This window comes from Cololabis saira, chromosome 6 (assembly GCF_033807715.1).
Source record: "Cololabis saira isolate AMF1-May2022 chromosome 6, fColSai1.1, whole genome shotgun sequence".
Lineage (NCBI taxonomy): Eukaryota > Metazoa > Chordata > Actinopteri > Beloniformes > Belonidae > Cololabis > Cololabis saira.
The window spans coordinates 28807102-28832516 of NC_084592.1; the positions used below are offsets into that span (position 1 = coordinate 28807102).

The 25415-nt window shown below is 42.7% G+C and overlaps 1 protein-coding gene across 7 annotated transcripts in view; it reads right to left on the reverse strand.

The window, feature by feature from the left end:
* LOC133446106 (poly(rC)-binding protein 3) overlaps positions 1-24528 on the reverse strand; it is a 121237-nt gene extending 96709 nt beyond the window's left edge. For 3 of the 7 annotated variants that reach the window (XM_061723898.1, XM_061723894.1, XM_061723893.1), the window contains exon 1: positions 24311-24526. The gene's annotated coding sequence lies outside the window, so the exon portion shown is untranslated. Of the gene's footprint in view, positions 1-24310 lie in introns of all 7 variants that reach the window. The other 4 variants (XM_061723899.1, XM_061723897.1, XM_061723895.1 and 1 more) reach the window with 2 other exon arrangements.
* Between the last annotated feature and the right edge of the window lie 887 nt (positions 24529-25415).

The window sequence follows — 25415 nt, forward strand, 5'->3', positions numbered from 1 at the left end:
CTCTTCAGAGAACCAATGGGTGAGGCCACAGAGGTTTGACTAGTTTTCTTTATACAGTACGCATAACAAGCTGTCCAAAAAAGCAAAAAAAAAAAACAAACAAACAAAAAAACAGGATTTTACCACACTTAATATCACTGTATAAAACACAAAAGATGCACATGGGAGAGTTGTGTTTCTGCTAATCAGAAGTGAGTCTTTATGCCTGATTCAAGCTTTCATTGGGTGGAAGTTGATTGGGTTTTTGCTTCCTCAATTTATGATGCTATTGTTGTGCTGATCTGAAATAGATGCGGTGTCTTTAACAGGCTTACAAAATGTCAAAGGGTGACAGTGTCTGACAAAGAGGAGACAAAGGACAAGATATGGTGTAAATGAGCCAGCAAAGATTGCGAGACAGAGAGAGAGAAACCATATTGCACATCAGCCCTGCCTCAATATTTGACACAGTTTCAGTATTCCAAAAAATGAATAATAGAGGAAGAGGGGAGGGTTGAGAGCATTTCCTCTCTCCTAATGTGGATGTAGACAAAAGAAAAGAAGTGGACAACAAAGACTGTTTGTAAAAGTACATATCATTTTTTTCAAAAGTTAGCTTAAAGGAATTACTGTGCACCTTGAGGATTATTTTTAGTGCATCAGGCTTCCAAATGTTACTCCTAATAGCACATGATGGAATTCTTGAACATGTCCCCTGGGGGAGCTTGTATTCATTTTAAGATTAATGAATTAGGCTGTACTTATAGAGAGGTCTAAACTCTCCCCCAAAACCCACCCACCCCACGAGCTTTGTCAAACCCACCACTAAGACACAGAGAGCAGACCAGAAGCAGCAACCTGGGATTTCTTTTCCCCAAGCTCCTCAAGTGCTCCCCTTTTTTCTTCGTTCTACTCTATTATTGTTATTTTTTATTTATTTCTAACATCTGCTTAAGCTCACATGGCAGCATTCTCGCTGACTTAGCTGCCTCTTCTACAGATGCTTCTGGAGCCTCGCAAAAGAAGATGCTGCACAACATAAAACTGAAAAAATAAGTACACCACGGAGGACAGTGCAGCTGGGAAACAAAAAAAAAAACGTAAACCTTTACTTCTTCACTGAAACAGAGAAATAAGAATGAGAGAAGGAGTTTAACATGACAACGATAAATCCACATGCTTAAAAGCTTATAGAGGAAGTGCTGGTCTGGTTAACTGATAGGAAAAAATAAATATATAACTTCCTTTATTCGACTGAATCCTCCATACCCACCTTAAAGTTGGTTGTCTCACTTTACTGCAAAGTTTGGCTTTTGTCAGTAATACGCTTGTGTAATGGGATTTTCCAGCATGTCAACAGCTTCATGTGCTTTACTAAATCTTAATGTCAAGGAAACTGTGTTTCGTTGCCTGTTGGGCTCTTTGAAATGGAAGAGTGTTTAAGATTAATGGAAATATAACTTTACATTATTCATTTCATTGCTGGAATAAATCTTTGACAGAGACACAAGGTGCATCCTATCCTTATTAAGAACTTTTATAGATTACAATTCACTGCAGACTAACCAAAATTTGAACTATCCCCAGATTAAACTGAACCCTACAAGCACCCTAAGTTTACACGTTAGCCTCCACCCTGACCGGGACTTTGGAAAAGATGTCCCCATGGGGACTTTTGGTCCCAACAAGGATAGTAATTAAACACTCATCTTATTGAGGTAACAAAAAACAAGAACAAATGCACCAATGCTCAGATTTCCTCTGAGGATTCAGAGCTCATAATGAAGCAGTACAGATTTATAAAAGAAAAAAAAACAAAAAAAAGCAAAAGCTGCACTTTTTGAACCACTCTGCTGATTTTACACGGGGAGTACAAGGTACGCCAGGTAGCCAGGAAAGTTGATTTGTAGTTAAACCTTTTCACATTCTAACTGAAGCATGAATAATCACTGAAAACAAGAATACAGCATCTGGCAGAAATATTTACCCCCTTTGATGTCCTTCTTACTTTGTTTCATTATGATATGGAATTAAATTGATTTCCTTTGTCTCTCCTATAATAGACGTGCACAAAATACTTGAAGAGGGTGATAAGGAAAAATACATCTACAACAAATAAATGATGAAAAGGGGTGCATGCTTTGGTTTGATGCTTCTAAATATGTTTACAGTATTAGTTTAATGAAGTCTGCCTCTGTGTAATATAAGTGTCACAAGATCTCACATGCTGTTCTGAAAGGGCCCAGAGTCTCAAAGACCAAACAAGCGCCACCATGAAGACCAAGGAGCAGTTCAAATGGAGAAGAGGAAATACCTGAAATTTTGAAAATCCCATAGAGAATTCTGCCAAGATAGGCCCGCTCACCAAAACCCGTACACTGCACTACGAGGGCATTTATCAAATACCCAACAACAAGTCACGAGACATCCTTGAAGGAGCTCACAGCAGGGACTGAAGAATGTGTCGTCACGGCCGCTATGATCCATGAACTCATCAGAGCTGGGCTTTATGGAGGAGGGGCCAGACATTAATCTCCCAAAACAAAACGTAAAGAAATGAAAAAAGGAAATCGCATTATGCGTTTGCCTAAAGTCATGTATGTGGGAGACTTTCCACACATGGCGGAGTGTCCTTCAGGCATCATCCAAGGCTGCCATGGCTGAAGTTAAGCATGGTGGAGGCAGCATCATACTGTGTGGATGCTTTTCATCAGTACTGCCTGGGAAACTGGTCAGAATTGAGGGAATTATTGATGGTGACACATACAGGCGAATTCTTCAGGGAAACCTGTTAGTCTGCCAGAGATTTGAGACCGGAATTAAAAAGCAGCCCTCAAACGGGTTAAAAAAAAAATATATATATATGTTTTGGGATGGTCTCGAGGTCCAGACCCTAATCTACGAACAATTATTCATACTCAAGTTTTTTTTTCTATTCTTTATGTTTTTTTTCTTCTTTGCCTCACAATAACAATAATAAGAATTAAAGCTGCAAGCAGCGATGAACGGGCCCTCGCACCCTTGTGCACATTCAGGCGTGCTGCAGTGGAAGCGCTTGTATGACTTGCATCTAGATTCTTCAGGCCTGGACATTTAGCGGATGACACCAGCCACGACTCTCTATGTCAAACCATTCAAAAGTTATGGAAGAAAGGGGGAACTATCGGATATCGACCAATCAGAAGAAGGGGCGGGGCTAATTTATGCCAATGAAGGTCAAGTACTCAAAACCGAGTCTGATGACACCACCCACATGTCTTTATCACAACCCGTTCAAAAGTTATGGCATAGAATAGGGACTATCAAATATCGACCAATCAGAAGAAGGGGCGGGGCTAATTTGCACCAATTATGTTCAAGGACTCAAAACCCAGTCCGATGACACCACCCACAAGTCTTTATGCCAAACCATTCAAAAGTTATGGCAGAAAGTAGGAACTATCAAATATGGACAAATCAGATGAAGGGGGGGCACTTTTTTGGCATCTATCGTCGCCACGGTAACGCTTTTGACTGAGAAAAGTAATGCCCATCGTCGCAGGATCGAGACGCACATTTTGATGTATAACACACCTGGTTAAGTTGCGACATGATACAGGTGTGTACCGATTTTCATGCATTTACGTCAAACCGTATTGTGGTACTTGAGGCACGAAGTTTTCTAGGGGGCGCTGTTGAGCCATTAGGCCACGCCCATTAATATTAAATATCAAATTTTTCGCCAGGCCTGGCTTGCGTGCAAAATTTGGTGACTTTTGGCATAGACATATATACGTAGACGCCGCATCGAGTGGTCTTGCCCGCTGCTGCGATACGTCAACGTCGACGCCATATTGGATGGGGCAAGACTGCGCTGTAAACTAATACAAGTAAATTGACTTATTTTCATAAAGTGCCTTTCTACAAAAAAAAAACACAAAAAAAAAAGAAGTGCTAGGGTCAGTGCTCTGGCCCTAATTATTAAAGCTGCAAATGTTCAAAAATGTGGGCAAGTTTTGTAAATCGAGTTATAGGCCTACCAACCTATTGAGGGTGGCGACTTGAGGGATTTGGATGAATATTTTTTTAAAGTCACTGTAGACATACTGGAGCTGGTAAACACAGACCAGGTACTGGATTAAACTCCGAAGACCTGCACTCCATCCTTGCCCACAGTTTCTTCCAATCAGCCAGCCAGAGCAGCCAGAGCAAACATCACTGCAATCAACCCAGAATGAGAGGGAAGAAAGCCAGAAAAACAGTCAAGGTAGGCCAACCAATTACTTTAAAAAGTATCTTTTATGACTTTTCTTCCTTTTATACTTGAACTTACATGTTTTCATTTTCAAAAATGCCTCGCAAATCTCTCTCTCTTTCTCTTTCTGTCTCTCTCTCTCTCTCTCTCTCTCCACACACACACACACACACACACACACACACACACATATATATATATATATATATATATATATGTATATATATATATATATATATATATATATATATATATATATATATATATATATATATATATATATATATATATATATATATATCCACATTATGTGTGTGTGAGTGTGTAACGTTAAGGCCATTTTCTCAATCAATTGCTCGTTGACGTGATTAAATCAGTACAGTACTGTCGTGGGAGTTGTATTTTTTAAGCTGTGCTTCGTTGTACATGTGCACAGTATCAGCTGAACTGAGCATCCACAGCGTCTGTTCCAGCCTCGGCCTCCAGCTGGGGCCAATCTGCTGGTCAAGTGTGGCTCGGCGGTAGCAGCTGTGGCCTCACCAGTGAGCTGAGAGCGCACTCAGCCCAAACACAGAGGAACAGACCTCGCTGTCAGCAGAGAGATGAGGATCTCTGAGGCAGGTCGTTGTTTAGCAAACTGAAATATATCTATTTATCTTGAATGACATTTGAATTGAAAAGCACAAACGTATTGAAATGACAGAAATCTGAATAACCTTTCTGGCGGCAGGAAATGAACATGGACAGAAACTGGAATGTGCTGCCAACACTTTTATGCATAAAGTGACAGTTAGATGCTGACAGACATACTTTTGCTTCGCCAACTGCTGTTTCTGTCAATAAACCAAAGAGTATTTCCGTGTGCAAGAGTCTCTGATTGTTAAGAACTTGTGCATTTGCTATGTTTCCTATTAGACTCTTATTTTTTTGTGTTCACTTGTGGTGTCAAGAAATGCCTTTTTCTTCTGAATCAATTGAGTTGACCTGACCAGAGCACAAGTGTATCAGTAAACTGCTGATAGTGGATTTAACCCCAGTGGAGGGATGTTCCCTGTGGCCATATGTAGAACTGCTGCTAATGCCGCCCAGTTCCACACAAAAAAGTAGAGAGCGGACCGAACATTGGGAGGATTATGTCTAAATAAAGACTCGGCAGTGTATAAATCACCATGTCACTGATCCCTTCCGCCTCCAAGACAACAAGTTTGCTTTCTGCAAGCTGTCACCGCCTTTACACTCATTCAAATTAAAAATAAAGGAGTGGAGAAATCGAGACTGAGCGAGGGAGAGAAGGCAGTTGACGTTCATCACTCGAGTGCCGTGGCTTAGCCTAAGAGGCTTGAATAATCAGTATGTTAAGCTGTCAGGGTGTGCGCTCGCACCTAACACGCGCTTACTAACTCCTGGGTTCTTTTTAATCAAGTAAAAACGCTGAGAGGCAGCAGAGTGCCAACAGCCCGGCGTAAGCAATGAGCTTTAGAATATCTGTTACACTTTTTCCTGACATTAACACACGTAAGCTAGTTTTCTTCTTCTTCTTTTCATTAAAGAGGACAGAGCCAGTTTTCTATACCCTTAATTTCCCGTGCATCGTCACAGACAGTCCAAACAGCATCATAATACTGCTATTACTTTTTGATTAGAATCCCAAATCACTTTGAATTCCTTTTTTATTTGTTTGTCACCTGGGAACATCCGATCTTTGTGCTCAGAAATGTCATGAATTTCTGACCAAAACATGACTCTGGTTTCCAGTGAGCTGTGAGCCTGATGTTTTTTTTGTTCTGCCAAATGGTTAAATCTCCTCCTTCAACTGTACTTTGTTCAGTGGTAATGTGGCAATTTTTGTGAACACAACAAAGCAACAAACCCAAAGCAACCTCTCAAAAAAGAAAAGCGATAAAACATCTAAAGTGCACGGACGACCCCTCCTCCACCATTGTGAAGGGCAACAAGAGATTAAGGAGAACTTCATTGTTGACTCGGGGTCAAAAGACTCACATTCATCATTTTGTCCGGGTTCTTCGGGCCTTTTCAGTGGAACGGTGACAATAATGGGTAAATAATAAGTGAGCTGCATTCGTGGACAACGGCGTACCTGCATTCTGCACATCATCAGAGTGGATATGAAGGTCAAACATTTTTGGAAAATAGAAAAATGACTGGGAGCAGCTGATACTGTTGTTGCACACTCGCTACAGGAAGTCATTGGATATTCAGTCAGTGGGTGGGTATAAAGATTTAAAGAAAATCCCAAATGGAAGTCGGAGCCACGGATAACTGGGTTACAGTTTTGACTCACAGTCTGAATTTTCAGTCATCGGCGCTGAAACATTAAACCCACCTGAAAGTAGAAAGGAATGGATTGAAAACTGGAGCTACGCAGAGGTTTATGCTGATATTTAATATCTGCCTGAACACGGCTGCCCAAACTCTATGGACCTTTCTTTGCAATGTGATTATCAAATATCAAACCTGCCTGTTTCTAATGATGAAACTTTTGCTGACTTTTTCTCTTGTGAAATTTGTGGAAGAATGTCACACATTTCCTCTTTTTTAATCCAAGAAACAAACAAACAAATTATTCTGCACATTGTTGGCTGTCCACTCAATAAAACCAATACCTTCCTCCGTATTGAGCGGATCCATCCCGTATATGTTTTTGAGAGACATGCTGGAGCTTGACTTGCCGATTCCTTTGTCCCTCCTGTAAATAGGGCTGTTTTGAGGTAAATGCTATTTGGTGGTTTGTGTTGAAAATTAACATCATAAAGTTTTTTTCCTAACAGCCATAATCCCTCTGCCTCAAAGACTGAAGGATTTGAACAGGCTCTTCAAAGAGATTCCAAACAGACCTCTGGCTACATTGCAAGGATGAAAGATCACTCATTAAATTAACTTGTGATTAAGTTCAGATATTGGAAATATAAAGTAAAATCTAAAAAAAAAAACTCTCCTATGTTGGAAACCTGCAGTTTTACAAAAAATAAATGAATAAAAATGCACAATGTGCGATATTCACTATGAAACAGTGAGACACTTTTTTAAAGTCTCATATGATTCCATGACTGACAACCATCCAACCTTTGCTTAAAAAAAGTTCTGTACTTCAGAGCACAAATTTGGGTGTTTCAAACGCAACCGAATCAAAACCTTCAGTATAAGCCAACAAGGCAGCCTCAGTATGAAAACACGTCACTCAGTGTGCCAATCAGACCGGTTGGTGTGACGTCACAGACCCGACAGCTAAATTATCCTCTCAGCTTCACATCACACTGCATTAGCTGCTCCAAACACAAACCTGGGACACTGATTTCAAAAGAGGCACAGCTTGCAGAGAAGAGGGATAACTGACGCTGCCTCATAAAACCAGCTGCTGTAAAAACAGCTGTAAGTATCATCAGTGCATTTGTGTCGTATACCTGTGGAAATATGTTTAGAAAGTTTTGAAATAATTGCATAATACGTGTTTGTATCCATGGCTGGGATTAAAACAACCCAATCTTGAAGGATTTTACACTGCGGTTCCTCTTATCTTACGGTATGGGAGGGCTACGCTACATAAAGAAAGTTGCAATACAAATTACTGTTCAAAAGTGTTAGGGCACCGTAGTCCTGTTGTGCTATCACAGTTTTATTGACATCAATCCTATATTTCATACACTTCCTTGATACACAAACGGAAAATACATGATATGTAATACTAGAGGTAGACCAGTCAATCAGTTGGCAAAAAACCAAGATTGGTCAACTTTTGTATAACATGTACATGAAATAGAACAACACTAATGTTCAGAACAAAATGACTCTGGGAGCAAAGGTTATTACTGTGACGTTCCTCAGTTGTGCACATCTTTGCATGTTCATGTTACATAAAGTGACAGATATTTGCTCACCTCTCATCAGTACCCCCAATGTGTTGCTGGCTTATTCTGGTCATTTGAATGAGAGGTTACTGCAGAAAAGTAGCAGAGTTCAACAATCTTCTTGTTGCCAAGGGTCAGTGTGATCATGTGGATCTTAACAACATTGCTGTTTTTTTTTCCTTCCATTAGTGAGTCTATGATAGCATCAGTGAAAGCTCCAGTCTAATTATAAATAACACAAATCTGCCACAACATACCACCATGCGCTTCCACGTATCAACACAGATCTCTTAACTCCAAGCCAACAACAACATTTTCTTGTCACTGCACCGCTTGAAATGGTTCTCCAACACCCGGCCCGCCCTCACCCATCCTCCCACCCCGGTATTAGTGGGTACAAAAATAGCACTGGGGTTAGAGGAGGCTGCCTATTTATGACCATTCCTAACCACCCAGAGTGATGATAGAAAAGCAGCAGGGGAAGCTAAAGCTCCATTCCTGCACCACCTTTTGCTTCTTAACATCAGCCTCTTCTATTTCTCCTCCTCCCGATCCTCCATCTTCTCTGATTGATCTCGAAAACCTTCACTAGCTTCAATTACATCAGCCAGTGGTTTCGCAGGGAGAAGGCCCTCAGGTTTTACAGACCATAATTCTCTCCAATAGCTTCAACTTTTAGAAGGTGCAATGTTCAATCTCAGCAATGCATCACATCCCCAACCCTTGCTTTCTGTTATGAATTATGACACAGAATAGTTTTTGAAGTTTACAATGCAGTTCAGTGATAGAAAACTGCTTACACACCAAGTAAGCATGAAAATAGAAAAAAACAACCGAGTGGCTTTCTTACCGTGCTTTCACACCTACTGTGTACAAGCTTTGGTACACTTAAAATTAGCTTTGTCATGTTTTGGTATGTTGCCCGGTGTGAACACAACACTGGCCCGGACAACCAAACAACAACTAGTGGAATAGTGATAGTCCCATGCTGATCAAGTGGATAACTAGTGTGGTCCAGCTAGTGAGAAAAAGCATACCAAAAAAGACCAAAAACCAAAAATCACATGAGCTAGGGCATTTAATTAATCGCTGTCTTGTTTTTGCAATACTAGCACTGGCCTAAATCATATGTGTCACAGTTTGAACATTAACGTAAATAATTTACTGTACTGCCTTGATATGTCAGTGCCAGATGTGAAAGCAGTTGTAATGCCTTGTGAATTGTTTCTGTTGTTAAGTTATGTCAGTTTTGGATTAGTTTACTTTCCACGGAACTGCAGTTATTGTGAAAACTTTGAAATTCAATAGTCTTTCCATTGAAATGTTATTCTAAAGATATTTTTGATAATGATTCTGTGAAAATGTCTGCAGTTGGACTAATCTTTCAGTTACAAAAGTGTATAAAAAAGTGAATTCCATCTTGAGCATTTTCAGTTATTTCAGTCATCTGCCAAGGATGTTACTTCTACAGTAGAATCGAAAAGAAATATGTAAAATGTTTTACTTCAGATGTGTGTCTAGTAGTTATGTATTCTGACAGTTTTGCAGGTCTTTTTTTTGCTTTAAGATAATTCTGTAGAATATTTTTCAGAGGCAAGACGAGTCAATAAACTAACACCTGAGATCACATAAGTTTGTTGTCATGTCCTGATTTCTTGTGCATTTAGCTTAAAAGAACATTCTGGAGTTGAAACAACCCTACGTCTATCATTAGACGGCAAGGACTGTTAACTTTAAAGGGGACCTATTATGAAAAACACGTTTTCTCTTGCTTTAACATACTGTATATAAAGTGGTCTCCCCTCAGCCTGCCAACTCAGAGAAGGTAGAAAGCAACCAAATTCTGCAGTGTCTGTACAGCCGCCCGGATGAGCCATCCAGTGTGATGTGGCTTCTACGAGCCGTTCAGATTCTGCTCCCTTTCGTTACATAGTTCTGCAGCACAGCTTTAGTCCCGCCCACTGCAGCCGTCGACAGTACATGCAGCTTTCAGTGTGAACGCACCAAGCAGCGAGATGCTGGCGTCGGGCGATTTTTGATGCTTTCAGTGTGAACGCAGGGTAACTCAGAGAAGGAGGAAAGCAACCAAATTCTGCAGTGTCTGCACAGCCGCCCGGATGAGCCATCCAGTGTGATGTGGCTTCTACGAGCCATTCAGATTCTGCTCCCTTTCGTTACGTAACGACGGAGCCTCTGATGCATGAAACCACGCCCACAACTAACTCCGCCAACCGGAGCTTCCGCCATTTTTTCGTAGCAGTGTATCGCATCATTCAGGCAGCCAATCAGCACAGTGCGTCATTATCATAGCCTCCCCGCCCACTCAGAATCCCGCATAGATAATGAGGTTAGAGAATGTGAAGATAAAGACATGGCTCAGAGGCTGAATTTCTAATTTATTTAGCAAAAACAATCAAAAGCCTGTTTTTAAGACATTCAAGGCCTGTTTAAAATAGGTATTAGATGCCATAATAGGTCCCCTTTAAATTAAAGCTGCAAGCAGCGATGAACGGGCCTTCGCACCCTTGTGCACGTTCAGGCGTGCTGCAGTGGAAGCGCTTGTATGACTTGCATGTAGATGTCTTTAGGCCTGGACATTTAGCGGATGACACTACCCACGACTCTCTATATCAAACCATTCAAAAGTTAAGGCCGAAAGTAGGAACTATCAAATATGGACCAATCAGATGAAGGGGGGGGCGCGCTGTTTGGCATCTATCGTCACCTAGATAACGCCTTTGACTGAGAAAAGTAATGCCTATCGTTGCACATTTTGATGTATAACACACCTGGGTGCACGTTACGGTTCGGGCCGCATTAACGGCCGAAGAAATGGCATAAATTGCGCCAAAATTACACGATTAATTCAAAATGGCCGACTTCCTGTTCGGTCTCGGCCATGGCGCCAAGAGACTTTTCTTTAAGTTGCGACATGATACAGGTGTGTTTTCGTGCATGTACGTCAAACCGTATTGTGGGGCTTGAGGCACGAAGTTTTCTAGGGGGCGCTGTTGAGCCATTAGGCCACGGCCATTAATGCAAACCATTAAATATCAAAGTTTTCGCCAGGCCTGGCTTGTGTGAAAAATTTGGTGACTTTTGGGGCACGTTTAGGTGGGCAAAAAGGCCCTCATTTCGTCGGAAAAATAAAAATAAGAAAAAAAAATTAGAAAAGCGAGAAAAATTCCTACAGATACAATAGGGCCTTTGCACTGTCAGTGCTCGGGCCCTAATTAGCTTAGATTTAATCTATTGTGGGGAAATTACACAATGTAGTTCTGTAACTCTGAATGGCCTACAAGGAATCATACCCCAACTCCATTTATAATCGAGATGCAACATCCAGTTTTCAAAGTAAAATCATTGCACAAGTATTGAAAATTGCAGTCCACTAAATGACCACCGGGGATTGATTCCAAACATGGGTAAGCCTCTGTTGACTCTCATATTAAAATGCCCAGCTTTACAGCAGAAATAAACATATTTAAAGCCTCAAATAACAAACAGTTTTTGTTAGTTAAAATGTTTCTTCAGTCGGACGTCTGCTATGGTGCTCCGCAGGGTTCAGTGCTAGGGCCAATCTTGTTCAGTTTATACATGCAGCCCTTGGGAAGTATAATCCAGAATCATGGCATGCAGTACATTTCCATTGCTACAGTATGCTAAGTTTTCTAGGGAGCGCTGTTGAGGCCACGCCCATTAATGCAAACGCCACGCCCATTAATGCAAACCATTAAATATCAAATTTTTTTTAGGCAGGCAAAAAGCCCTCATTTCGTCGGAAGAAGGAAAAAAAAGAGAAAAAAACGAGGAAAAACAAGGAAAAATTCCTACAGTTCTGTTTTAGGACTAGGTGAAACAATCCCTTAAATGAACAAATATAGTGAGACATGAGTGGTGACGGTGCATCCATCAGCGTGGCTTGCGATGGTGTATGAGGAGGGGTGGGGGTGGGGGATTGTAAGCCTCATTGGGGTCATCAGGTGGGCACCCTCTTTCCCCGGTGTTTTCGATGATAGGCCCACAACACCTCCAAAGGGCTTGTTGTACTTAAGACTCTTGCGTTCGAAGGCCTCCTCAACAGCAGCCTCCCAGGGAACAGTAAGCTCTATAATATACCGTGTGAAGGGAGGAGGACCAGAGCACAAGGTCTGGTCTGAGGTTTGTTTTGGTGATCTCAGGTGGGAAGCATAGCCTGTGGTTCAGGTCTGCTACCAACTTCCAGTCTCGTGCCCCTTCGAGCTGGCCGATGTCCGATGTTGTGTGAACTTTGGCTGGCTTTGCTCCTTCTCGGATGAAATCTCTTGCCGATGTGGAATGGACTGATGGAGGGGGAAGGGCATTGATCTTTGTCCGTTTGGTATCCAGAGTAGCTGCCAGGCACTTGAGGACGTGGTTGTGCCGCCAGGTGTAACGGCCTTGTGACAGGCTTGTCTTGCAGCCAACCAGAATGTGTTTGAGGTTTGCGGGAGATGGACAGAGGGTGCATGTAGGGTCTTCTCCGTACCATTGGTTGAGGTTAGAGGGGGAAGGCAGGACATCATACGTTGCACGTAAGATAAAGCTGGTGTGAAATGCGTCCATGCCCAACAGCTCCCTCCAAGAGAACTTTCTCCTCTCAACTCCCTCCCATCTCATCCACTGTCCTTGCTTGGCTTGTGAGACAGCCTTTGCACACCTTGTTGCCTGCTCTTGTCGACGCACCTCATCGACAGCCGGACGTCGGCGCTGAGCTGGAGCTGCCCTCTGCCAGGTTGGCCTACTCTCTCCCAGGCCAAGGCCTCCTCTCCCTTGTTGCACTAGGCCAACAATGTCTCTGTGCCTGAGGTCTGACTTCGCCTGCTGAGTAGCTGCAGTTGGGGTCCATTTCCTTCCGGTCACCAGGGTAGGAGCTGTTTGGGCTACACAAGGGTCACGGGATTCCGACAGTGTCATTTCCAACCTTACTTTGGAACATTTGAACTCCTCTGCAAGGCTGGAAACAGGAAGTTCCAGAATGCCTCTTCCGTACAGCCCGATGTTGCTAAAGCATCTGGGGAGTCCCAGCCACTTTTTGGCAAAGGAGCTGACCAATCTCTCCAGTTTTTCAACCTTTGAGATTGGGACCTCGTAGATGGTAAGAGGCCACATCAGCCTGGGTAACAGCCCAAACTGGAGGCACCAGAGCTTGAGCCTGCCTGGGAGCATGGACTTATTTATCCTCTCAAGGACAATTATGGTGTCCAGCCTAAGGTGGTCCACTTGTTCTGTGTCCCTGAGGGTGGCATTGTACCAAAGTCCAAGACTCTTGACTGGCTTCTCTGACACTGTTGGTATGGGTTCCTCGCCGACGTAGAACCGGTGTTCTGACAACTTCCCCTTGACAACTGAAATGCTCCTGGACTTGCTCGGCTTTATTTCCATCCGAGCCCACTGGATGTTCTCCTGCAGCTTGTTCAGCAGTCGTCTGGCACATGCTTTAGTAGTGGTAAGTATGGTCATGTCATCCATATAAGCTCTGATGGGAGGGAGACGAAGACCAGGTTTGAGCTTCTGCCCTCCTACTACCCACCGGAAGGCTCCGAAGATGACCTCCATAGCCATCGTGAAGGCTAGAGGCGAGATGGTGCATCCTGCCATTATCCCTATTTCCAGCCGTTGCCATGCGGTGGTATACTCGTCAGTTGTCAGGCATAGCTGCACGTCTTGGAAGTAGGATTTGACGAGGCCGGTGATTGCTTCTGGGATGCTGAAATAGTCAAATGCCGTCCAGAGGAGATTGTGAGGAACTGACCCAAAGGCATTGGCGAGGTCCAGGAACCCGACATGGAGATCTCTTCCCTCCTTTTTGGCAGATACAATAGGGCCTTCACACTGTCAGTGCTCGGGTCCTAATTATGTGAATCAAAACACTTTTGACTAAGAACACGTGTTGGCAAGAAAATTACAATTCATTTCAGCACCTGGGGCAATTCATCAACATGAAAATAGATCAAAATTCTAAGAAACTTAAGAAATGTTAATTGTGCATGACTTGTACATGACTATAAAAAAGATTGTGTGTACAGACATCTGTTTCCAGGCGCTGTCATCTTGTTGATTTGGCCAGTTGTCTTACACAGTCATGTGTGCAGTTTAATAGTTTAGGGGTTGACTTGTATGGATTTAAACCAAGGTAGCGGTGTCTGTACAAATGATCCTTTTTTCACACTTTCGGTGCACAAATTCAGGTACAGATTCAGATTGAACCTTTATTGGTCATATGCTCAGTTATAGACTTATAACATGAAGGGAAGTGTAGGCCTGAATCCCTCCTAAGACTGCATATTTAACAGTCATAAAATACAAGAACACTGATTAAAAAGCAACAAAAATATCAACTGTAATGCTAAATACAAACAAAAATATAATATCACTGTGATTTAAAAAAAATAAAAATAAAAAAGTCCGGTAAATAAACAAAAGAAAAATTCACACAAATGATGTGACCCCCAGGAGTTATATCAGGCAGGCAATCTCTGCAGTGTGTTCACCTGCTTATTTACCCGTCTAAATGGTTCATTCCAATTACTCAATTTGCTCTTTGACCTATTTAAGGAGCAAAAAGTATGTTTTCCTAGATGCCTTCGGATGTCTCACCTACCAAGCTCGCTGTCAATCCCACCTCCAACCTGGCTCCGATTCAAAGGGGGGTTAGTCCTAGATCCCTGTATTTATGTGTATGCCTCATAAACTATGCTTGAATGAAGCCTAAACTGGAAAGCCAATTATGTGTTACAATTAAAGTGTTTCAAATTTACTGCGTGAGTTGTCTGACTCAAATCAGTAGAAATTAAGAAAGTAAGTGTAAGAGTATTAACTAAATTAACACAAGTAAGTATAACATTAGAGCTAAAGGGGCAAGTAACAATGAAAGTTTTAGTGTGGCATATAAAAGCAACTTTATGCAGCTATGGAAACTGGAAGTGACATTGTGCAAGTTCAAATTACTTTAACCAGAACAAGTAATTTTAAATGACTTGGCTTGTCTATAGGGATGCTAGTGATTATAGTGATTATTGTATCTTGATTGCAGAATATCCTCTCCAGTACACCTCAAAATTTGGTCCCCGACGCACCTCGCCCTGTTGCTTTTTCGACGGTGGTCCCGGACGCATCAGTTCCTACTCCGGCTGTGGTGCCAGACGCCCCTCAGCCAGCGCCGAGGACCCCGTGTCCCCCTCAGCCGGCGCCGAGGACCCGGTGTCCCCCTCAGCCGGCCCCTCGGGTTCTGTCTGCCCCTCAGCCGGCCTCTCTGACTCTTTGTCCTCCGAAGCCGGCCCCTCGGGTTCTATGTCCCACGAATCCAAGGCCCAGTCCCGAGAACTTCCCCGCGCTCAGTCCGGAGAACTCCCCCGCGCCCAGTCCCGAGAACGCCCCCGCGCCCAGTCCCGAGAACGCCCCCGCGCCCAGTCCCGAGAACAACCGTCTCGCCCATCTGCCCGGCCCCAAGGACGGCCCCCTGAAATTTGACTATGTTTTGACCTCTCTCCTACATCTGGGTCCAATCAACAACCATAACATAACAGTAGTGATGGACTCAGGCCTAAATTTGGAAAAACACATTAAGGCAATAACAAAGTCAGTCTATTATCAACTTTAGAATATATCAAGGTTAAAAGATCTGATGTCTCAGCAGGACCTGGAAATGCATTAATCTTTAGTAGGCTCAATTATTGTAACAGCATCTTTACAGGTCTACCTAAAATATCAGTTAGACAACTGCAGCTCGTTCAGAACTCTGCTGCTCGAGTTCTTACTCAGACCAAAAAAAAGAACCACATCAGTCCAGCTGTTAGACTTAAAAGTTCTGATGCTGGTCAATAAAGCTCTGAATGGTCTCGGACCAAAATACATCAGTGACTTCCTTAAAAAAACATTTGGAGTGAAAGTCCGTCTTCATACAGAAGCTCCTTACTCCCAGCACTCTCACTGAAGGACTGATTTTCGGAGTAGTTTTTATGCAAACGACCACGAGCCAGAACAGTATTGTTGCATCTATGTTCTGTTTTAGGAGGTAGAAACATCAGTTCAATAATGATCGGGGCCTCATTTATAAACGAGTACATGGGATCCATACTAAAAGTGCACGTGCTCCCAAACCGAAAATGGTGTGCGCACAAAAAAATCTGGATTTATAAAACCGTGTGCACGCACACTTGCAGGCAATGTTTGCTTTATAAATCACAGTCCAGCTGGAAGGTTGCGCACGTGAATTCGCCTCATATCCCGCCCTCTACACGCCCACTTTCTACCATGAATGGGCAATGCAAACTACATGATGATTGTATTTGCATATAAATGAGCCTGCTGAGCATGCGCAGCGTGATCCTGCAGTCTGTTTCTGCTGTGCGTCAGGATGAATGAGATGTGTCGAGCCAGGCAACCGTCCCACGGAGACTGAGATCAACATGTTGTGGATGAGGTGGAGGCCAGGAAAACGACATTATTTGTCGGTCAAAGTAAAGGTATAAATAGTATATAAATAGTATAAAATAAAGCGAGTGAGTGGCAGCATGTCGCTGCGCTAAACGCCGCCAGTGCCACGGACAGATCTGTTGCAGAAATAAAAAAGAAGTGGTATGATTTGAAGGTGGAGCCCAAGAAGTACGGAGCCCCTAAAGGGACACAGATTTTTTTTCTATATATAATGAGTTTTACGTGCGCGCGTAAAACCTTTAAGGCTGATTTATGGTTCCGCGTTACACCAACGCCGAGCCTACGCCGTAGGCTCTGCGTCGTTTTAACACGGAATCATAATTTAGGCTTGTCGCGCGCGCGTAAAGGTTTCACGCGCGCGTAAGACTCATATATATAAAAAAAATCTGTGTCCCTTTAGGGGCTCCGTAGAGTGGCCCGGCACTCATTTGTTCTGTCCTCAGTCACTCTCCAGTTGTCGCGGTGGGTGACGAGGAGGTTCCCGGCACGGCGTGTCCTGCACCGTGGCTGCAGCACCAGAGTCCTGACTGACGCTGTGCTTCAAACACAGAGGGACACGATCAGCGCTATTATATTATAAGTCTGATATGTGATGACATTAAAAGTATGACATGAATCTGGCTTCATTTCACCACCTCACTGCCTACGTCGCCAGTTCCCCATATCTTCAAAATGTTTGTGCGCGAGGGTCAGGGTTGGCGTAAAGATACACATTTTTCGGTTAGTTTTTTTTTTTTTAAATCCCAACCTTTGAGTAGAAGACGGCGTGCACATCTTTCAAACCCTGTTTTGTGCGCAAGCCAACTTTATAAGTCAGGCCCCTGGTGAGGTGGAACACACCCACCATTCCAGCGACACCCTCGTCACTCAGATGATTCAACACTAGTTAGCTGTGTAATTGCAAACTAAGATGAGCTGAAACCATGAATTATGTGTGAAGTTGCATAGGGGAACATTGAATAAAAGTCTGGGGTTTTTGTTGGGGGGAGGTTTGTTTCCTTGCCTATATGGTCCAACTCCTGTATGAAAAGTGACTTATTTGGCAGGGAAATGTTGGCTCTCTCACAAAAGTAATTTAGAAAATGTATATCACCAAAAAGGACATAAAACAAGCAGATATGACATGTTGTTAAATATGGAGAAGCTCAAAGTGGTCCCAGAATTAATTTTTTTATCGATTATTTAAAAAATGTTTTTTATCAAAATGTAAAAACATTTATTAAATTGAAATGAATAATATAATTATACACAACAGTAGCTTCAACAATGTTTTAGCTAATATTTAAAGCGGACCTATTATGAAAAACACATTTTATCTTGCTTTAACATATATAAAGTGGTCTCCACTAACCCTGCGTTCACACTGAAAGCGTCACGGGCGTCATAGGCAGCCGGCTGCCATTCATTTTCTATGAAAACGCACGTCGAGAGGCAGCGAGAGCAGCAGAGGCAGCAGAGACGTCGGGAGCAGCGAGAGCAGTGCGTCAATTTGAAGTTGAAAAATCAGAACTTTATGCAAATGAGCAGCTGCGACGCCGAGGCAGCGTCCAATCACAGACCGGGATTCCCGAAGCGAGAACCCTCAATGCAGATTGTACTTTCGTGTACACGCAAACGTACACTCATTCACATGCGTACAGGAGCAGAGATGTGCACTAACAAACTTATTTTATCAGGTATTAATATATTTCATCCAGCAAACTGACATTTTTGCTGATTTGACTGCCGTTTTTACCTGAACTGCTCAAGTGAAACACGGATCTGATGGGTGAGTAGCTGGATGGTCCCAACAATTTTATTTGCTACATTGATCCAACGAAAAATAATTAAAAACCGTGCTTATTAATCACAAAACACAGGTTAAACATCATGACCAAATCCGCTCCGACCCGGTGTGTAGTGATCAGCGCAGACAGACTTCAGTGAAGCCGGATTTATGGTTCCGCGTTAAATCGACGGCGTAGGGTCGCGGTACGGTGTGCGTCGCCGCGTACCCCACGCCGTAGGGTCTGCGTTGGTGTGACGCGGGAGCAAGGGCTCGCTGGCGGTTGATGTTGATCCGCGGACCAAACTTGTTAAGGAGCATCAAACTCAAACTCATTTATGGTGAAATAGGAAACTGAAGATGTGTACGCTATATGAGTAGGCTGTTCCCACTGTTCCCTCCAGTTCTGCAGCACAGCTTTAGTCCCGCCCACTGCAGCCGTCGACAGTACATGCAGCTTTCAGTGTGAACGCACCAAGCAGCGAGATGCTGGCGTCGGGCGATTTTTGATGCTTTCAGTGTGAACGCAGGGTAACTCAGAGAAGGAGGAAAGCAGCCAAATTCTGCAGTGTCTGCACAGCCGCCCAGATGAGCCATCCAGTGTGATGTGGTTTCTACGAGCCGTTCAGATTCTGCTCCCTTTCGTTACGTAACGACGGAGCCTCCGATGCGTGAAACCACGCCCACAACTAACTCCGCCGACCGGAGCTTCCGCCATTTTTTCATAGCGGTGAATCGCGTCATTCAGGCAGCCAATCAGCACAGTGCCTCATTATCATAGCCGCCCCGCCCACTCATTATCCCGCATATATAATGAGGTTAGAGAATGGGATGATAAAGACATGACTCAGAGGCTGAATTTCTCATTGATTTAGCAAAAACAATCAAAAGCTTGTTTTTAAGACATTCAAGGCATGTTTAAAATAGGTATTAGATGCCATAATAGGTCCCCTTTAAAAAAGAAAAACTTCAGGCAAAGGATTCTGAAGCTCTTCCATTATTACCTCACATATGTCTATCTAAGTCATTCTAATGATTTCAGTTTGCAGCCTCTTAATGTTTGGATAAAACCCTGTAAAATGTGTTGTGGATTTGATAAATGTGAGGCAGGTTTATACAGCAAGTGTTGGTCATTTTAGCTTAATAGTAGCTATACGACGTGAAGCGTCTCCTGAAAAAGAGCAGACGCCAGGGCACAGTTAGTTTTCCACTGACAACTCAAAAGCAATTCCTCAAAAGCCCCTTTGTTTGTGTGTGTGTGTGTGTCCCCCTCCCCATCACTGTGTGACAGCGACCATCACGGCAGCCAGTCAGCATCACAGGCTTTTTTTCTTTTCTTTTTTTTCGCCACACTGAGCCAGTCCCTACCCAGGTGACTCCCAGCACATTCTGTGCCCTCATCCAGGCCAGCGGGAGAACCGGAACGATTCGGAAGGGGCAAAGCACAAAGGGCCAGCTGCTCGCTTACACAGCACTGGCGTTGGAGCAAGTGAGGTTTACTGCATATACTTCATACATGTGATACATTTTCTTTATAGAAAATATGAGGAAAGGACAGATCAGTAAAAGCAAATTTTGAAGAATAAGCTAGGTAAATGTATAATTATTACTAACTCTCATAAATAATTACACTTATCCTGTGAATTGTCTGCTCTCCCTTGTTTTTCTGCTCTTTATGTAATGACACAATTGGAAGAATTAAACCCACCCGATTTGTTTCACTCAGTCAAACTACTAGAAACAAATAGATTCAGCATCCTGTGACATGAACAAGCAAAACTCCTCTAACATGGTGAGTGTGACTCATTGTCTGCATTAACATCCTGCATCTCAAGTTAAGCTTAAAGTAGAGGCTTATGCGAATGCATGGCAGGGGTGTGCAAACACACCGGAGTGGCTCATAAATATCTCATCCTACAAGGGATTTTATGAATTCACTTTTATGAAAGCCTGTACGTTAAGAGTCCAGTAAGTGCATCAACCATAGCAGCACACGGACTGATGGGCTCATGTTAGATAGAGCTTTGTCCATTTGAAGATAAAACAGTTATGAGATTGCTGCTGCAACTTAGTGGTCATTCAAAAAGACTGAATTTGATGGTATAAAATGAGTCATCAGTTTATTAGCCTCCAAAGACCTGGTGCAATTTTTTTTCTTGTTGCTTATGGCCGTTAAGAAATTAAATTATATGATAATAGATGACAAAAGGTGTGATGTGTGCGCCAGGTCTTAGGGAGTTAATGAAAATTAATAAGAAATAAAGCTACAGTACTAGCTTAACTGTTGAAGAAGACATATGGGGATAAAAATAATAATAATTAATGACTCTTTCTGTGCTTAAGAGCATGTATTTGAGTCCCTGAAACAGAACACAACCACATCACTTAATTTTTAAAGCTTATTGTGTTTCCACTACCCTCAAAACTTGGAAACTTGGACTTTTGAATAGAAAATAAATCATATGGAAACACATCAATTTTGCAAAAACAAACCATGTAACCCAATTTTACATTTGCAGGAGGTGGTTTTTCCACCAATTCTTGAATGGAACAGTTGACAAGACTCAAATGAAAACACATTTTTTTACGGATCCACAGGTCATATGGTGCACCGGGAAAAGCTTTTCAGGAGGACGTGACTCCTTTGGGAATGATGTAGCAGACCCAGCAAAAGATAAATCAGTATGTCATAAAAAAGTTAATGGGTCATCATATAGTTTTGAATAAAATGCTCATCTGTGCAATCATGGACACTAACCTCAAAGAAATTCCTTACAGTAATTAAGTGCAGTCGTGTGCGTCTTTTTCAAATTATCTTCAGAGATGTTTTTGTGAGATGTTTTTGTGCCATTTTTTTCTTCCACCAAACATCACATCACCCTACAATTAGCTGTCCTTCTGGGATGGGTAGTACACACCTGTAACAACCATTTTCCAAAAAAACTCCTCTATTGATAGCAGTGCAAAGACATGCTTGAAAGGGAAGCTTTTATACTGGATCCCTTTGACTTGGATCAAAGCACGTCCCATAGACGTCCCTAAAACCTCAGGAGACAGTGTCAACTTAAATAAAAGACGTTGCACAATACGTCTCCTTTAACACTTGCCTTTTTCACCTTTAGAGATCCCCCCCCAATGAATAATGAAACCTTAATAAGCTTAAAAGCTAATGATGAAATGATTCATAAATAACTGTAAGATCCAGGATGATGACTTGGTGGAGTCTTTGGCTTATCACTAATCGAGTCTCTTTTGTTGGATGTTAGCATTAATTGACTCTTCCTTCCCTATCCTACATGCTGCCTGTGTCAACGTCAAATACGCCACACATGGAATATGAAATAAATTCATTCATTCAGGAAGAGTCAGATCAAAATGTGACGAAAAAATATTTGTTTTTTCCTCCTGTTGTACAGCTCTGATGACATGCTCCAGTCAAAGTCCCACTGGGACAGACAACACTCCTGCAGGACTGCCACATGTGTTTTCCTTTCTTTTCTTTTTTTAATGCTAAAAAAGAAATAATAATGCTATAACACTGATTTCAAAAGATGCACATCTTGCATCTTGAGAAGAGGGGTGGAATCAGGGCTACGGTCTAAGTGAAATGAAGCCAACATTTCATCAAGACCTTAGGAACTATTATCAACTCTCTGGGGAGGGGGGTACCATGTCTCCTATATGTCTTGTCATTTGCACCGTTTTAATTTCTTTTTGCCCTAATGTGTAATAAAAGCTTTAATCAATTTAAAAGCCTGCTAAAATATTTCACAAATTGCTGTAAGACCCAGAGCTGTGACTTGCTTTAAGGTTTGGATTATAACCAGCTGAGTCTCTGATGTCGGATGTCTCTCAGCTGTAATCCACATTTCCATGACTACAGATCTGACAGAATACAGTCAACAGCACTGTAAATACGCCCAACATCGTGGTCATTATCAATGTAAGGAACATTCAGAATAATGCTCAGTTTGGAGGCTCTGGTGCTGCTCTCTCAGAGAGCCCCTCAGGGATGAACAACACTCCCCAAGGACTGCCAAAGATGCTCCTCTGTTTTCCTTTCTTTTCCTTTCTTCTCCCTCTTTCTCTCTCTCTCTTTCTTTTTGGTCTAAATTGGAAAAGGATTATCGCATTAAGAAAGGTCAAACTATCTGCTAGAGACAGCCAATATTTCTGGAAGTTAAAAGTCACAGGAAGACTAAATTTGATAAACATGCAAATGAGCTTGTTTGTTCCTGAATCCACTGATATTTGGGACTTTTCTTTTTTTTTTTATAACAGGTGTGTAGATGTGTACTGAACATACAGTGTGAGGACTTTTGTCGTGCAGGCAAAACAATACACTTAAAATATTAAAAAATTAAACCATAAAAATGAAAAAAAAAAATCAATACATTGATGGATTGAGCCCTGATTTGACATCAGTTAATTGCTCACATTTAACTCTGCAAGTGAAAAGCAGTTTGTTGTAAATTCTTCTTCTTCTTTTTTTATAGAAAACCTCAGGAAACAAACAGAAACATCACATGGAGAGCAGATTCCTCTCGGTTGTTGACATTGTTGTAAGGTCCAATTTTTAGAATTGAGAGAGTGGCTTTAAAATCTCTTGGCTGGCAGTATTGATGTCTAAAGCACTTTAGTATCATCCCTCCCTCTCTCTCTCTCACACACACACACACACACACACACACACACACACACACACACACACACACACACACACACACACACACACACACGCACACACACACACACACACACAGTTCACTTCCCCTTCCTGTTGGAGTACAGGATGTGCGGCTGAAGAACTAAGCAGTTTCTCTCCTCCCTGCCGTTGCCAGGAATGCTTTATGGGCCATGTTAATATCGGCGTTCTCCTGCCAGAAAGATTGCTTGATCCAATCAAGCAAGACACTGCCTTGTGAAGTCATTTACACTTTGTGCGATGTCATGTGTTTCTGGAGCCAGTGCGCGCTCCTGCGCCCCGTCCCGGCCTAACGGTTGATTTATGGTCCCGCGTTACACCAACGCAGAGCCTACGGCGTAACCCTACGGCGTAGGCTCTGCGTCGATTTAACGCGGAACCATAATTCAGGCTTAACGAAAGCGTGCGAGCCTGTGGCGCCTATAAATAGCCACCAACAACCAACAAAAGCACTTTCCACAAATCCCTTGGAGCTTCTCGTAACCGATGTTTTATCAGGTTCAAAGACAAAACGCGTCTCGCTTAAATTTGCAACGCGCAAAAAAGCTGGAGGGTGCGAGCTTGAGAAGACAGGGAGCGGAGATGTTGAGATTGTGAGGTAAGAAGGGAGGAAGTTGGTTATGAAAGGAAGAAGAACAACACGGTGACCTCACAGATAGAGCATCTCCTGCAACTGTGTCACTAAACTGATGCTGCGTTCCATTTACCTCGGAAGTCGGAACTCGGAACTGGGAATGACGTCACAGCCGAGTTATCAGCGTTCCAGTAACAAAGTAGGTAAACAAGTTTGTAGTTCGCATATACCACATGAAAAATGTAAATTACACTATAGCAGCATGTATATGCCGAACAATACTTGTATACGACTGATTTAGTGTGACCAAAACTAGAATGAAGTGCTACGAATTTTTACAGAGCTCTCTTCTACTGTTTACAACCGGGGCAGCCATCTCGGAATGTGAACTCGGGGGTGGTGAAGACTCTCCCACTTTCCCAGTGGGAAATCCCACTTCGAGGGGCGTTCCAGTTGAAAATTCCGACTGGGAACTAGGAAATCCCCACTTCCGAGGACAAATGGAACGCGGCATGAGAGCTGCAGGGTAAACTTGAAATATGGATGTAGGAAAACAGCAAACAGGACGGAGGATATTTAAAGTGAAAGGGACATTTTTCCAAAGGAAAAAAAAACAACAACACAGTTTAAAAAGTATTCTGAGTGCGAGAAAAAGAAGAAGAGGAGCAGCAAGTACTTTTTTTTTTTTTTTTTTTTTTGCCCCAGCCTGCTGATAATAGTAGACTCTTACCTTGTGAGGGGTTTGTGGTTGGTGGGACGGAGAAGTGAGGAGAGATAAGGGGTCCCGGGAGGGGAGGAAGGATGGAGCTGGTCCAGAAGAGGGGAGGAAGGATGGAGGAGGAAGGATGGAGTGACAGGGACACGGGGAGGCTAGAGGGGGGAGAATAAACACCGTTTGCCTCTCCCTCTCCTCCTCTTTCCCTATCTCTCTCCCTCTCTCTCTCTCTCTTTAGCCCCTGTCTTCCTCCTGTATACACACATACACACGAGCGCGCGCGCGCGCACACGCTCGGAGGCAGAAAAAGCCCAGAGTCACTCAGATAAAAGGCAGAGAAAGACTCTTTACATTTACAAGCTCAGCCACGGGGAGAGGATGGGGAGGGCGGCCCCGCCCACTCTCCTCCAGGCAGCCAATGGCAGGAGGAGGAGAGGGGGGCAGCCAGCCAATCAGAGCGGTGGCAGCCGGTGTCTCACCACAGCCAATCAGGGACATCGCTCACATCCATTTGGAACAATTAATGGCAGGACTAGGAGGCAGGAAAAGCTTCAATTTTTAGAGAGCAGATGGAGTTCGTTCCTGTCAGTTACTGTAGTGTATAATGTTTCCACCGGAGTTGCCACCTTTCAGAAATAGAAATAAGGGACGCCCCGATTTCAGCAGTGCAGGCGCCAAAAAAAGGGACATCCCCAAAACTTCTAAACTGCATAGACATGTATTTATTTTATATGAAAAAACAAAATGCTTGGATTTAAAGTTTAAATTGCCTTAATAGCATTGAATTTGCACGACTGTAGAGACAGCCAACCATGCTAGTAACTGAAATAGCCTCATATGCTACGTATGTCCACATCAACCAGGATGTATAATATAGCCTACAGGTGAAGAATATGGTGTAAAAGTTAATTTATTTCAATAATTCAACTTAACTGCTAATAGTTCAACGAGAAAATGGGTTAAATGCAGAGAAAGAATTTCCCCATTGTGGGATTACTAAGGGAATTTTTTTGTTTTTTTTATTAAAAGGATAAACTAATATATTACATAGTCTCATTACATGCAAAGCAAGATGTGTTAAATCTTTATTTGTTATAATTTTGATTATTGAATTATTTAT